Source organism: Manis pentadactyla, chromosome 8 (genome assembly GCF_030020395.1).
Source record: "Manis pentadactyla isolate mManPen7 chromosome 8, mManPen7.hap1, whole genome shotgun sequence".
In the NCBI taxonomy this organism is placed as follows: domain Eukaryota; kingdom Metazoa; phylum Chordata; class Mammalia; order Pholidota; family Manidae; genus Manis; species Manis pentadactyla.
Window position 1 is genome coordinate 36,142,434 of NC_080026.1, and position 14,539 is coordinate 36,156,972.

Genomic DNA, 14,539 nt, shown 5'->3' on the forward strand with positions numbered 1-14,539 from the left:
AGTATCAGTGCTCTGGGGACCACACTTGCAGCTGGCATCTGAAGCAGGAGCCGTCTTATGGGGACCATCCCCTTAAACTTATGAGATCTGCCCTAATTCAGGTGGATGGCATCGTAATTGTACTGCAGTGCACCAGCTGGTGGCAGAACCCTCCCCAGACACACACACAGACACACACACTTACAGTTAACTCAAATGCTCTATACTGGTTCAATACCCAGGAACAAATAACAAAATTTTCATCTGCTAAAATTTACACCAACCATTAATGATAGCAAATTTCCTCCACTCAACAGCAGCTGAAATGTTCTGAGTACCTGCTTTCCCAGCTAAGACCCACCACATGTATTAATTCACCCCAGTGCTCATAGCAACCTGACAGGTCAGTACTGCTGTTTTCCCATTTCATAGATGAGGGCACTGAGGTACAGGAGGTAAGGAGCTTGCCCAGGTCACCTGGCAGTCTTCCATCCAACTGAGCCAATCACTCCACCTAACTTACCCTGTGATTCTGATCCTAATAGGTTGAAGATGTCCTACAAAAGTATGTGACCACCCAACATTTACATAAGAGATTCTCAAAGCGATTCTTGGTTGATGAATTTACCCAAGTGGGCAGAGCTGCCAATTCTAATCCTTTCCTCAACTAAAAGGGTGGACAGAATTTCTGACTAGGTAAAAAATGTCCCCAGGGACCCCCTTTCTGGCATAGGCTCTGCCACCACTCACTGAGCTGCGCCTGCGTGGAACTGCGGGCTTGGCCCTAAGAATGCAAAGAGCCCCAGCAGGTAGTCCCTGGGGCTGATGATGGGGAAGGCAGCCATCTCTGCGCCCATCACTTAGAAGCCCCAGCACCTCATCCTTCCAAGAGCCACCACCAGACCCCATACCTTGGAGTGAGGAACCAGCAGCTGACAGGACCTCTGGCCTGGCAGGTGGAGTCCTCGGCCCCCTCGGGGAGTCCAGGCAGTTGGGGATCTCCTTGAGGGGTGAGGAAGAGGGAAGGAGAGGACAGCCCCACCCCTGCCTGAAACCTCACCCCCAAAGCTGCCTTCAGTGCTTCCATGTTGCCCAAAGCCAACCTTCCTCCCTTCCTCTGGACAAGAGGAGTGGCACTGAGAACAGGTCATGGTGACACAGAGCCTGCTCACCTCAGGCCCGGGAAAAGGACTGTCCGTCCGAGGTGGCACTGTCACGGCAGAACAGATATCAGCAGACTCTGTACACAGCTTCCCAGCCAGGTGAGACTGTCTCGACAGAAGTCCCTCACCTGTGGCTGCTCCATCTGCATTTGTCTCCTTTCTACCCCTAAGACTGAGCACATTGCCCTTGTCCCCAAGTCACTGGAGGGTGTTCCCTTCAAAGGAACCATCACTGCACAGAAGGCCTGTGCATTCCAGGCTAGCATCATAACGGGCTTTACACAGACCATCCACAGTGACCTGCTCATTTCTCCCATTTGGGGAGAGGCAGGGCTCAGGAATGTGTTTTGAGATCAGTCTTCTCTTTCATTTTCCGTCCTCCAGTTTTGGAGCAAGAAGCCATGGCCTCAGGTAACGTGTCTGTGTTCGTAACGCCAGGGGTCCTCAAACTTGTGCCGGGAGCAGAGCCCCTAACACTGGGCTCTCAGGACACCAGGGAATCCCACCACTTGGAATCCCTTCGGAACCACGAACTATCTGATGGGGAGGACAGGGCATGTGTTGTGGACAGAGGCCTCAGTACCTCAGCAGGGTGTAGAAAATACTACAGCTGCATGTCTGTTTTCCTGCTGAATCTGTTGTTTCCTTGGTTATTCATTTCACCCCCCGCTGGCACTCCCTGGCAAGTAAGTGATTGCCAAAGATCTGAGCAGGGTGGGGAAAGAAAGGCTCAAATCTGGGAAAGCTCTAGCCCATCCCTGAACTTCTCCTGGGAACTAAAGAACCAGCACTATGATACAACTAGGGGCCAAGTACATGAATCCAGGGAAGTACTCATACCAAAATCACTACAGAAATGAAACAAGACACGCAACACAGGGCCTTTATGAGGCTGCAAAGCAATCCTGTAAACATGGCGGTTACTTCCCTTAGAGGATCATAACTGATACTGTCTTTACATAACCCACTTTTTTGTTTTCCTTTTTGGCGGATATTTTCCCGCATCAACAATCAGCAGGGTAACGGACATCACTGTCAGAGGTTTTCTGGGAGGGATGAACACTCCTATCACCACCTTCCCACATGAAGAAGCACTCCCACTTGGAAAACAAGTGGGTAGGGATGCGGGAGTATCAGGGCATAGCTGGTACCCCACAGTATTCTGGGATTCCTTTGCACTGCAGGACGCGGTTCTGCCCACACACTCAGGACTCCATACAAATGACTGCAGTGCAAGGAAAACTCCCTTGCCTCTGAAATGCTCTCCACACAGGGCAGCCTCATGGGCCTTCCATTCAAACATTGTGAGTATCTTTGTTGGACACTGAGTATGTGATGCCAAACAGGCACAATCTCCACCCTCAAACTTTAGTGGGGGAGACAGACCGACCCATCAACAGATCATTAGAATACAGTCTAAAAGTGGACTCCATCTATTGGTCCAGCAAGTACTTGCTGAGCACCTACCCGGCAGGGCACATACCAGAGGACAAACGCAGCAGTACTTGACACTCAACAGGGTATCACAAGAACACAGAAGAAACGACTCTCATCCTGTCTGGGGGGATCAAGGAAGCCTTCTGTGAGTGAGAAAGCCCTGGAATCTTGAAAGATGAAAAGAGGATGGTGGAGGAAGGCCTCCCCAGCTGGGAGAGGAGCCTGTGCATGGAGCTGAGGCAGCGGTGAACAGCCACCCTCAGGGGCACCGTTCCGGGCAGGCAGGGGGTGCGAGGCAAGTCTTCGCAGCGAGACAAGGTTGCCCAGGCTTCCTGGATGGCACAGCAGGACTTAGGGCTCCCTGGTAGTTTAAAAGCCTGAAGCCCAGGAGTGTGACATGATCTGATTCCCATTTCAGATATAATTTCCTGAACTGGTTTTTATTTACAAGCATTGCCTCTCCTGCATCAGAGGCTTGAAAATGCAAAAAAACAGGCAAACTGAACAACTGGATACAAGTAAGTATCAAAGAATAAAGCGTATGATTCTCCCCTGGCTTAATTAGAGAAGACAGCCAGAAACCCCTAAAAGGGAAAGAAAGAAGAGGATGTTTTACACAGACCAAAAAATTAAGTGAGCAAAGAGCAGCTTTTCAGAGACAAACATCCCTGACTTAGCGATTTTGCCAGAACTATTCATTTTCCTGTCTGCCTGGACCAACAGAAACTTCATGGCAAACTCTTCTCACATCCCATGTGGCCCTCTGCCATGTAACACCTTCGTAGGGGCCACACCAACCTTCCGACGGCTGCCGCAGCTTACCATGAATGAGCCAGCCTCTGGCAGATCCAGAAAGGAGGGACAGTACATATATTCACCATGGACAATGGTTGCAGAGAAGGCTATTTTTTCTAAATAATTAGTTTTATGTTAATTTAACAGTGTAACATTTCTGAAAGCCTTCAACTGAGCCCTGAATTTCCCCACAGTGGCAATTTCAGATCCCTGTGGCTTCAACTTCAAACTTCAACTATTAAGCATCCTATCTATTCTGTCCCTATAGACAAGACATGCTTACCATTCATAAAATGTTATTCTGTATACACTGATGCAATCAGAGTGCACAGCAATGTTACAGTTTCCATCCCAAATCCAATTATAAGCTTCTATAGGGTGTATTTAGCTTATTGACCACACTTTAAGCCTATAAACTACTCTAGCTTCAAATGAACTTGATTGCTTCAATACATACACAAACTCCAATTTAATTTCTATACAATTATCTGCCTTCCAAATAAAATTCTAAAGCCCAACAAAGTGACATCATAATTTGGTTGTTTGTGTTCTTCATTACAGAAGCAAGCCTATTAAATGTTATTACCTCAAAAGCCAATGTTTCCATTAGTGAAGCCACACATGAACTAGACTGAGAATTTTTGTTAAATCTACCACTGAAAGTTGCCAAAATGTTTAACTGCCACATTTTGGAATGTCTGCAGTAAGAATCAAAATTCAGAGAAATGGGTAAGAAAGTAGTCTTCTCTTTATGTATTGTACAATTAACCTCATTTACCTAACATCTAAAAATAGGCCAACTTGATCTGTGCTGTTAGAAGTCAGATCACCCTGGTATGGGATGAACAGATATTTGGACTAGACGGGAGCCAGAGGAAGCTTCTGGGTCCTGTTTGCATTTTGCTTCTTGATCCAGGTAGGTTTACACAGATGTGCTTGGCTGTGACAATTCATACTGTATACTAACAATGTGTACACTGCTCTTACTGTATAAATCAGTAAGAAGTTTTAAAAATTAGGGTGGAGGGCAAAATTTGTCTACTCTCACAAAGACCACAGTAGGTCAGAACTTCAATCCCATGTGGCTTTTCAAAGAGCACCGGTTTCACACAGACAGAAGCCAGATCAACATAAACCCTAAATGCTTTGCTGGGCCTGCTTTGATTCACTTTTCTCTCAGATCCAGTCATCCTAGCAGTGGCATACCTAGCATAGGGGATGCCCAGGGCATCCTAGCATAGGGGATGCCCAGTTAAATAGGATGATCACTATTTAACATTCCCTCTTCCATATGACAACATTATTTCCAGCCACAATCACACATTAAGCAATCATCATCATATGCCTGAATCATTTTTTAGCTTTAAAACCACCATTTAAAAAGAATACCAATTTTAAAGTTACTTCTACAATTCAATGAAATTTTTCTTCTACAAACTAAAATAAGTGTTTACCAAACAACATTCCACCTATGTGTTCTCACTCTTTCACTGTTCAAGATATGAATCATATGTAAAAATTCTCAATGGTCACACAGAGCAACAACTGAGGAAACTCCAATTCCATTGCTTTGTCATAAACTGCGCTACCATTGCCTATTGCAAAGCTCTACTTAAACACAGGAACATGCTGCACCTTAGGAGTTAGGGGCACGAAGCGTGCAGCATGCCTACAGCAACCTCGAACATCTCTGAGCTATTAGGAACTCACTACTCCCAAAGCAACACAAAGCTCAAACTGTGCGTCAGGGCCAACCGTATGACAAGGAGTTCTCCAAATTAATTTCCTCACAGAATACAATGTTTATTAAAGGGTAAGTAAAAATAAATATAAATTTACATATATTTGTATATAATTATTAATAGCAGCAATTATTTACAACTCAGACAAAAGAGATTTTTTTCCAGGAAGTATTTTGTCACTGGCTTCATTGAGAATTGTCCACACATTATGATAACAAACAAGCAGATGGGCTGAAGTCAGTTTTGTTGTTCTTGGTATCTATAGACAAGCACCACCCCAGTCTAGCAGCACCTGAAGAGGACGCTCCCACTGCCCCACCCCCGGGGAGCAGCTGCGCACAGCCAGAAGCAAAAAGAACCGTGAATGCAGAAGTCTCCTGAAGACACAGACACAAAAGCTTCTGTGTTTCACTGTTAAGACAGCCCTTGCAGTTCCTACTGAGGGTAGAGCAGGTGCTCCCACCTCAGCACTATTTGGAATGATGAATTCTCTGCGTCGGCCTGTTCCGTGCATTGCAGGCTGTTTATCGGCATCCCTAAATTCTACTCCTACTACATGCCAGTGACACACTCTTCCCCACATGCCACCCAAGAGGTGACAAACATCCTCCGCTCACCACCAGCGGAGAATCAACCAGGGTGGAAATCATAACGCCTTTCCAGGAGCACTGCTCACAACCAGGGGAAGGAGACTTTATTTCTTATTGTATCCTTTTAATTATTAAGTACACCTCTTACTCCAACACACATATTTAATATACACATAGGACAATAAAGAGACGAGGCAGGCACAATGTTTAGGTGAGAGAGTATACCATTAAGAAAATGCCAAGAGCCCTCTCAGTATTTTTCTTTTATCATTTGCTTTCAAATATTTCCCTAGTGGAACAGGAAAAAGAAAAGATCATCATTCTAAAAAGGCCATTCCACCCCATGAAAAGGTCTTCTATACACATGGAAATAGTCATTTTGGCCCCTCCCTTGAAATCACTTTCTGTAGTTTCTCCAGGTCAAAGGAGAATGGAAGTAGCAAATCAGAACAGCCACAGCAGCAGATCAGAAGCATTTAGTCCCCAAAGCCTGGTCAGGAGCCAGTCTTGATATTGCAAAAAAGAATGAGGGATCTGAAGCCAGGAAATCTGGATGTGAGTCTGTTCTACCACTTCCTCACCCTGGAGGCGTGACCAAATCACAACCTCCCAAGACGTCAGTTTTTGTCTATGAATCGGATGGTGATGGGACCTTCATGATACTGCTGTGCAAACCAGCTCATATGAAATATATGGAGCTTTTCATACAGATGTCAAATACTATTACCTCTATTATGGGCTTATACACATCATGATTCTCAATCAGAGCTAATGGTTAGCTTTATCAAAAGGACTTCAGTCATTGAAAACAGCCATAGGGTTGATTTCAGCAGCATTGACAACAGATTCAGAAGAATGGAAAAGAGTATGAAATAGATATAAAAGACAGTAGTACACAGCAGTGAAGAATGAAGGGCATGGAGCCAGGCTGTCTAGGATGTGATCCTACTGGGTGACACTAAGCAGCTTCCTTGACTTCTACATGCCTCAGTATCTGGCGATAAAATCAGCACAGCTGATTGTCATTACTCACAGTAGTTGTGTTCTGTATAGTCATTGTGAACAGTGAATTAGTGAATACTAGACCATGGCCCCTACAGGAAATATGAGGTTAGGTTCCTGTGAGCCTCCGATCAGAACATTTTTGCCAACCGATCAATATATAACTATGTGTTATATGTTCCTGTTTTAAGACTCTTTATTTAATATATGCTGTTGAATCATTAACAATGAACTCAGGGTAGGATTTATCCCAGAGATACAAGGATGGTTCATTATCTGCAAATCAGTCAATGCGGTACACCACATAAGCAAATGGAAAGATGAAAACTGTATAATCATCTCAATAATGCTGAAAAAGCATGTGACAATGTTCAATATCCATTCAAGATAAAAACCCTCGACATATCTCAACATAAGAGAGGCCATTTATAACAAACCCACAGCTAACATTATATTCAAAGGTAAAAAGCTGAAAGCTTTTCTTCTAAGATCAAGAACAAGAGAAGGATGCCCACTCTCACCATATTTATTCAACATAGTACTGGAGAGCCTAACCACAGCAATCAGACAAGAAAAAGAAAGGCATCCAAATTGGTAAGAAAGAAGTAAAATCGTCACTATTTGCAGATGACATGATACTACAGATGGAAGTCCCTAAAGACTCCACCAAAAAACTATTAGAATAAATGAATTCAGGAAAGTTAATTAACATATGACAAAGGAGACAAGAATACACAATGGGGAAAAGACAGTCTCTTCAACAAATGGTTTTGCGCAAACTGGACAGCTATGTGCAAAAGAATGAAACTAAATCATTCTCTTATACCATACACAAAAATAATTTCAAAATGGATTTAAGACTTAAATATAAGACCTGAAGCCATAAACCTACTAGAAAGATAAATAGGCAGCAAACTCTTAAACATCAACATAAGAAAATTTTTTCTGGCTATGTCTCCCCAGGCAAGAGAAACAAAAGCAAAAATAAACAAGTAGGACTATATCAAACTAAAAAGCTTCTACAAAGCAAAAGAAGCCATCAATAAAACAAAAAGGTAACCTAACATATAGGAGAATATTTGCAAATGATATATCTGATAAAGGGCTAATATCTAAAAATACATAAAGAACTCATACAACACCAAAAAAACAATCCAATTAAAAATGAGCAGAGGACTTAAATAGACATTTTTCCAAAGAAATACAGATGGCCAACAGACACATGAAAAGATGCTCAACATCACTCATCATCAGGGAAATGCAAATCAAAACCATAATGAGGTATCACCTCACACATGTCAGAATGGCTAATATCAACAAGACAAGACGTAACAACTGCTGACAACATGTGGAGAAAAGGGAACCCTCCTACACTGCTGGTGGGATTGTAAATTGGTATAGCCACTAAGGAAAAGAGACACACACCCATATGTTTACTGCAACATTATTTACAATAGCCAAAATATGGGAGTAACCTGAGTGTCCATCAACAGATGAACAGATAAAGAAGATGTGGTATAGACATACAATGGAATATTACTCAGCCATAAAGAAAGAAACCTTGCCATTTGTGGCAACACAAATGAACCTAGAGGGTATTATGCTACATGAAATAAATCAGTCAGAGAAAGAGGTTTACCATAAGATTTCACTTAAGTGAAAAACAAAACAAACAAAATAGAAATAGACTCAAACAGAGAATATATGGTTGGTTATCATGGTGGGAGGCAGGGTAGGTGAAATAGGTGAAGGAGATAAAAAGGTACAACTTCTAATTATAAAACAATTTAGTCACAGGGATGGAAGTACAGCATAGGGAACATATATGATAACACTGTACCATCTTTGTATAGTAATGTGGTAACTACTTATCATGGTGAGCATTTTATAATGTATAATTGCTGAATCACTAAGCTGCTCATTTGAAACCAAGATAATATTGTACATAAACTTAATTTTAATAAAAAATGCCTATTAAAAAAAGAAACAATGAACTCAGGGCCAACAGCACTGTAACTCATGCTTGCTTGTTCCATCTCAGCCGGGAAGGTAAGCAACAGGCCATTCAAATTTTCCTCTACTCTGTATGTCTGTGAATGATCACTACAGTGCAGCAACTATTGACTTGGGTATTGCAAACAGACAAGTAGGCAAATTTGCAAGTACAGAATCCACAAGGAGTGAGGATCTACTGTACCTGCCTTGCAGAGTGGCTTTGATGATTCTATGAATCGATACAGACACAGCACCAAGAACACTGCCTTCCTGGCACCCAGGGAGCACTCAACAAACGTTAGGTGTTACTACTAGGGAGGCAAATGTGTCCATAAAATATCACATGGTGTGCACAGCATTAGCAAACTTATGAAAAAAATATAGAAGGCAACAGAACCACACAGGCAGGAATATGGCATGGAGGAAAGAAATGAAAAATCAAAACTCATAAAATTTCTTTCCTAAAGCATTTTCTTGATCTATTTACCTTTCCCGCTTTCCACCAAGACGTTGCACTCCCCATGCCAGCCACCTACCTGTTTGCTTTCAAATCCAATCTCCACACACACTGTCCTTCTTGCAACGTATCACAGCATACTGCATTTTCCAAATTCCCTGGCCGGCCGGTTTCCATGTATGGCTGGCCTGTGGGAGGCACCTAAGAAGATGGGAGGGCAGCCACAGGGAAGCGGCCAGGGCATCTTGCCCTCTCTGCATCTGCCCGGCACTATCTCCCCCATGGGGGCACCACTCCCCATTTCTGAAGTACCACCAACTTGCACCCAGCTGTGGCCCTGGGCGCTGGACATCTTTCTGTGGCTGCAAGTCTCTGAGTCATCACATCTTCCTTCTGGACCTCCCTCGTCCGTCACCGACATACTCAATTTTCTGTAAGCTCTCTGTTCAAAATGCCCAGGCCCATTCTCCTGCTGAGACTCATTAAACACTGGCTCCAGAAGGATGCTACAGCCTGCAACTCTTCTGCCAAGACCATTCCCAACACACACACACACACACACACACATCATCCCTCTCTGCCCAGCGGTCTCACCTCTCACGCTCTGACTCTCTGGCTTCTCTGGACTGAGAACAAATCCAGGTGTTACAGTTTGTTCTTTTTTTTTTTTTAAGTTCACTGCTGTAGGGAAAAAGCGCACTTATAAAAATTCAGATTTTTTCAGCTTTTCATCAAGTTATATTACCTCTGCCACCCTTCAACATGAGCTACTGGCTGCCCCTGCACCAGTGATTTCCCTCTGCTTAAGTGCTATTTACTTTCTAAAGACTAAGCATTACTCTCAACTCATAAATACCTTGATTTTTTTAAAAATCCAAATGTGGCCTATGGCACATAGCCAACTTCCTCTCACAGTCAGCAGCCGCTACTCCTGGCATAATCACTGTCCATTAATTCTCAGGCAACCTTCCATTTTCTTTTCTTATCACTGTTTCTAACCTAAAGCATAAAAATGTAATGCCTGGCCATAATCACACAAGGCATAAAAGAGGAATAAACAAGTTCACTGGATAAAAGAATACAATAGTGAACAAGATTCTGATAATGAGTCAGAGAAGCAGGAGAAAGGAGGCGACGGAGCATGCTCACTACTCCCTGAATCCACGCTCTCTCCTCCCTGGACACACAGACTATGTTTCCTGGCAAGGACTGGCCAGGTGACCAAGTTCTAGGCAATGGAATATGAATGGAAAGTTATATTAACCACTGCCAGGCCCAGCCAAAAATCCCCCTACACTGGCTCCTCCAGCTGTCCCCCACCTCCAGTGGGCTAGAATGAAGATTACCACGGGGTGATCCAGGGGCGCCTGTGTTCAAAAGACTATTTAGCCTTGTCTGCTATATGCTTCTTAAAAGGGGTCATTTCCTCACCAACACTACCACCAGCCTAAAACTATGAACCAGAAAGAAACTCACACTGGGTGCAAATGACTACACATAGAGAGACACACATGCATGCACACAGAGCTCCATCTGTTACAGAAGGTCACAAATGCAGGACACATGCCTTTCTAATAAGCTGGGCAGACATTGGGTCAAGGTGGCTGATGAGGTAGAGGAAACAATCCCCAGCAGTCTCTCCCTGAAGGATGTCTAAAAGGAACGCCATTTGGGTGGGGCATTCGGGAATGAGCACCTGTTTCCACCCCGGCGCTGCCTGTCTGGGAGAGCAGTGCCCTGCAGACCAGCACCACTTCCACTTCGTAGCACAAGAACAGGATTCAGAGAGGTCAGTGCTACTCTAAGGGGGTGAGGCACAGGCAGAGCCAGTCCACAAAGTGACCGCGGTCTCTGAAGACATAAGTACCAAAATTGAGGGTGTTTTGGAAACTTTGATAGCAATTTAACAGGATAATTTTATGTCTTTGAATCCAATAATAAAATCGGAGGCTTGTATTTTGGACTTCCTTGTTTCATTTTCCTAGTAATTTATTTTTATTGAACCCATTCATGATGGTAGAATTTTTAAAAACTGTTTTTCCAAGCTCCTGGAATCCCTAAACTCTTCCACCAAATTCCCGAGGTGGCTACACACCCCACCCCAAGCCTTCCTGCCTCTCCCAGGTTTGCTTCAACTGGCTCAGCAGCTCCTTCTCCTTCCCAGGTGTGAGCTGTGGACACCCATCCCGCATGCCATCCCGAGGCTCAGACCAAAAGGAAGAGTAAGTGAATGGCCAGTCATCCATCAATGCACCTAAAAAAACATAGGACTCTGGTCCTAGAAAATGGCTACAGTAAAACAAGAAAGGACTAGAAACCTGTCAACAGGTCTTGCCTGACGAGGCTGTCTGTCCATCATTCTAAACCTGAGAGGCAAAGTGAAATGGCCTCCTTTCTTGGGAGGTCGACAAACAGTGAGCAACCCCATACTGGCTCAGGGAAATGAGGTTTATTTCAAAATGAGCTGTCTGCATGTGGCACCATGCATGATGACGTATTATGGGAAGAGAACAGGATGTGGAGAGAACATCCACTCTGCTGAGCAGGACCCACTACATGGGAGGCCAGTAAAAAGTAAAACCAGAGAATAGATGCGATGCATGAAGCGCTTTGAAACCTCTTGCCGTGAACCGGCAATTCCAATTAGTCATCAAAGCCAGGCACACCTCGTGAAGACAGCTGCTCTGCTGTTCCGTGTGTGTCCCCTGGTGACAGGGCTGTGGCTGCCCAAAGCCCTGACCTCTGCCCCAGCAGCCCCCTTTCCCCTAGGGCAGGAAGGAGGTAGGGTGAAAGGGGCATTAACCCACCATGCCCCTTTGTCCACAATGGCAGCGGCTGTTAAGAGCACTGTCTTCCAACTCCAGTACTTCGTGGGCCCTGAGAAGGAAGACTGAGATGGAATACAAATGTGCACCAAGGGCAAATGGCCAGGAAGGGGACACACACTCCTCAGCCAACATTCCTTCCAGAGACCATGGCCACCATCAGGCTGGTTCAAGAATCTGCTCCTGCCCCACTCTAGGCAGGCTCTGCTCCGGACTGAGCTGCGCAGCGCACAGCCAAGGTCACGTACCTACAGTTCATCACACACGCCTAACGTCCCAAGAACCATGGGAAGAAATCTGAGCACAAGCACTGAAGGTGTTTTATTTTAATCACATCTAAGGCTGGCCATCTAAACTCCCATTTCTGTTATACCTCTTCCCAGATCACTCTTCTTTGACACCAACAGGAAAATGTCATTAACTTCAAATCCCATAATCTAGATTTGCTGATGAAATGTGTTTTCAATGTCTACACTACCAGGGTAAAATGAAATAGAAACAAAAAATTTTCTACTTAAAACCTTTTCTTTTTTAACACTGATTGTTCAGCTCATCATGCGGCCGTGTGCCAGGTTCTGGGACAGCCACTGGCAGTGTGAGGAGCAGTAAGCTATGTCTTGCCCTCCAGGGATTTACAGTCTAGCCAGACCCACAGGAAAATGAATTCCCATTCCCTTCTGCACTTTCACCACTGTCTTTGGCTGTACATGCTCACATGATCTGTGGGGGGAACTTGGGTTTTTATTTCTACCATGAACACTGCATCTTTCTCTTCTAATCATATCTTAAGAAATGAAGCTTAAAAGCTGGTTCTTTGAGAAATGAGGGCATTTAAAAAAAAAACAACCAACAGGTATAGAATCTACCAACCCATTTGAGATATATTTTCTGATATTAAATTCCCAGTAATATTCTCTTTATCACAGGCTCTCTGATAGGCAGAGTTAAAGAGTCATTTGTTCTTAGAAGGCAATCTTCCTTATCTAAACTGACTCCTATGACTACATATAAACCTAAGCATAAAGCCAGGTCAACTCTTCCTCTCTAAATCAGAAGAGCAAGGACTTCACAGGATGGTCAGGCAGGAATGGTAAGCTGCATCTACACCTGCAGGGAGACCCCACTATGGCCACCCACCTGCAGATTGCCAAAGTGTGTAGAGGCCACATGTTTTATACCCTGAAGACAATTTAAAGGATTATAAGAAATGCAAACTTCATCTGTGATATGGCTTTCAAGTTATAAATGTCACCGACAGCCAAGTCTTCTGCACTAGGAACCACTCCAACCATGGCCCAATCCGCTGGCTCCGGGGAGGCTGACAGACAGCTGCTCTTTCAACGGTTATTCCCAGAGGAGCCCAGAGGCCTCTCCAAAGGCAGCTAGGTACGGAGTGAAGAGGGGAGGTGACAACATATTTGGTGGCAGACAGACACAACCCAGGAGTGCCACACGATGCCAACACATCAGCCTGCTTCCTGAGGGCTGTCAGCCCTACACAGTGCAGAGCAGAGAGCAGGAGGAAAGTGCAGATGCTGCCACACACAGAAATCACAGCTCAGAAAGGCAGGCAGATGCTCATCCTTCTCACAGCATAAGCCACAGCAACTGGAAATCAGGGACTACAGTCCCAGCTCTGAGTCCCACCAGGCCAGCTTGTTACCCTCAGCTGCACAATGCCTGACAATTCTTGGAAGCTAAGAGAGTGGCCTTCCCTATCTGTCAACACTAAAGTAATTTCAGATCAGACCCTTGAAGATAGACTGTTGAGTATTTCAGTCTCTAAAATGAAGTCCCATTCCAATTAAGTGATATGTGTGGTGTGTGAATGGGGGGCAGGGCTGGGGGTGGAGGGATGGATTAACTATCCTTGTTGCATCTTAGGCAAAATCCAGTGTCTTTAGAGATTCAAAATCCCTTTGAGGTTCTAAAGATGACACGCCTTATTTCTCTTTCTCACAGCAGGACACACACTCAAGGTGACAACTACAGAGAAGCCTCTGAGAAGTCACATGGTCACATGATTATCTAGCTCTAACATGAAGGCTTTTATTCACATAAGACATTCATCTGCTTATGAGATGCTGGCATATTTGTTCCCCCCACCACTGCGATGTTGTTGGTAACAAAGTTTCTTCAAAAACTCACGTACATAAAAGAAAGAAGATTTAGGAATGTTTAATGTTTCATTCTGTTGGTCCCATAACCTTGACACCAAAATCCTATCAGGCTGTGAAATCCAAAAATTCTGCTCCCAAGTTGAAAGTCGCATCTACTAAGGTAACTCTCAAGGATAGCCTGCACAGTGGCTTTATAAACACTAGACTATTCAGACCATTAAAATAAGGAAGTAAATAGCCAATTGCTTCCTCCATAAAATATGTTCATAACTGGGGATGTAGGAAAATGTGCTCCTTGAACAACAGTTCCTTGATAAAGACACAGTTCAGAGATCATGCAGCCTTTGAGTCACACTCTAGCTCACTGACTGCTTACATTCACAGCGTCAGCTTCTGCACCAGCTTTGGTTGGGCTGCTGTGAAGGGGCCAGCCT

The 14,539-nt window shown here is 44.3% G+C and overlaps 1 protein-coding gene across 5 annotated transcripts in view; it reads right to left on the minus strand.

Annotated features, from left to right (window-relative positions):
- Nucleotides 1–14,539, minus strand: part of MGAT5 (alpha-1,6-mannosylglycoprotein 6-beta-N-acetylglucosaminyltransferase) — a 335,878-nt gene that overhangs the window by 269,812 nt on the left and 51,527 nt on the right. The window lies entirely within an intron of this gene.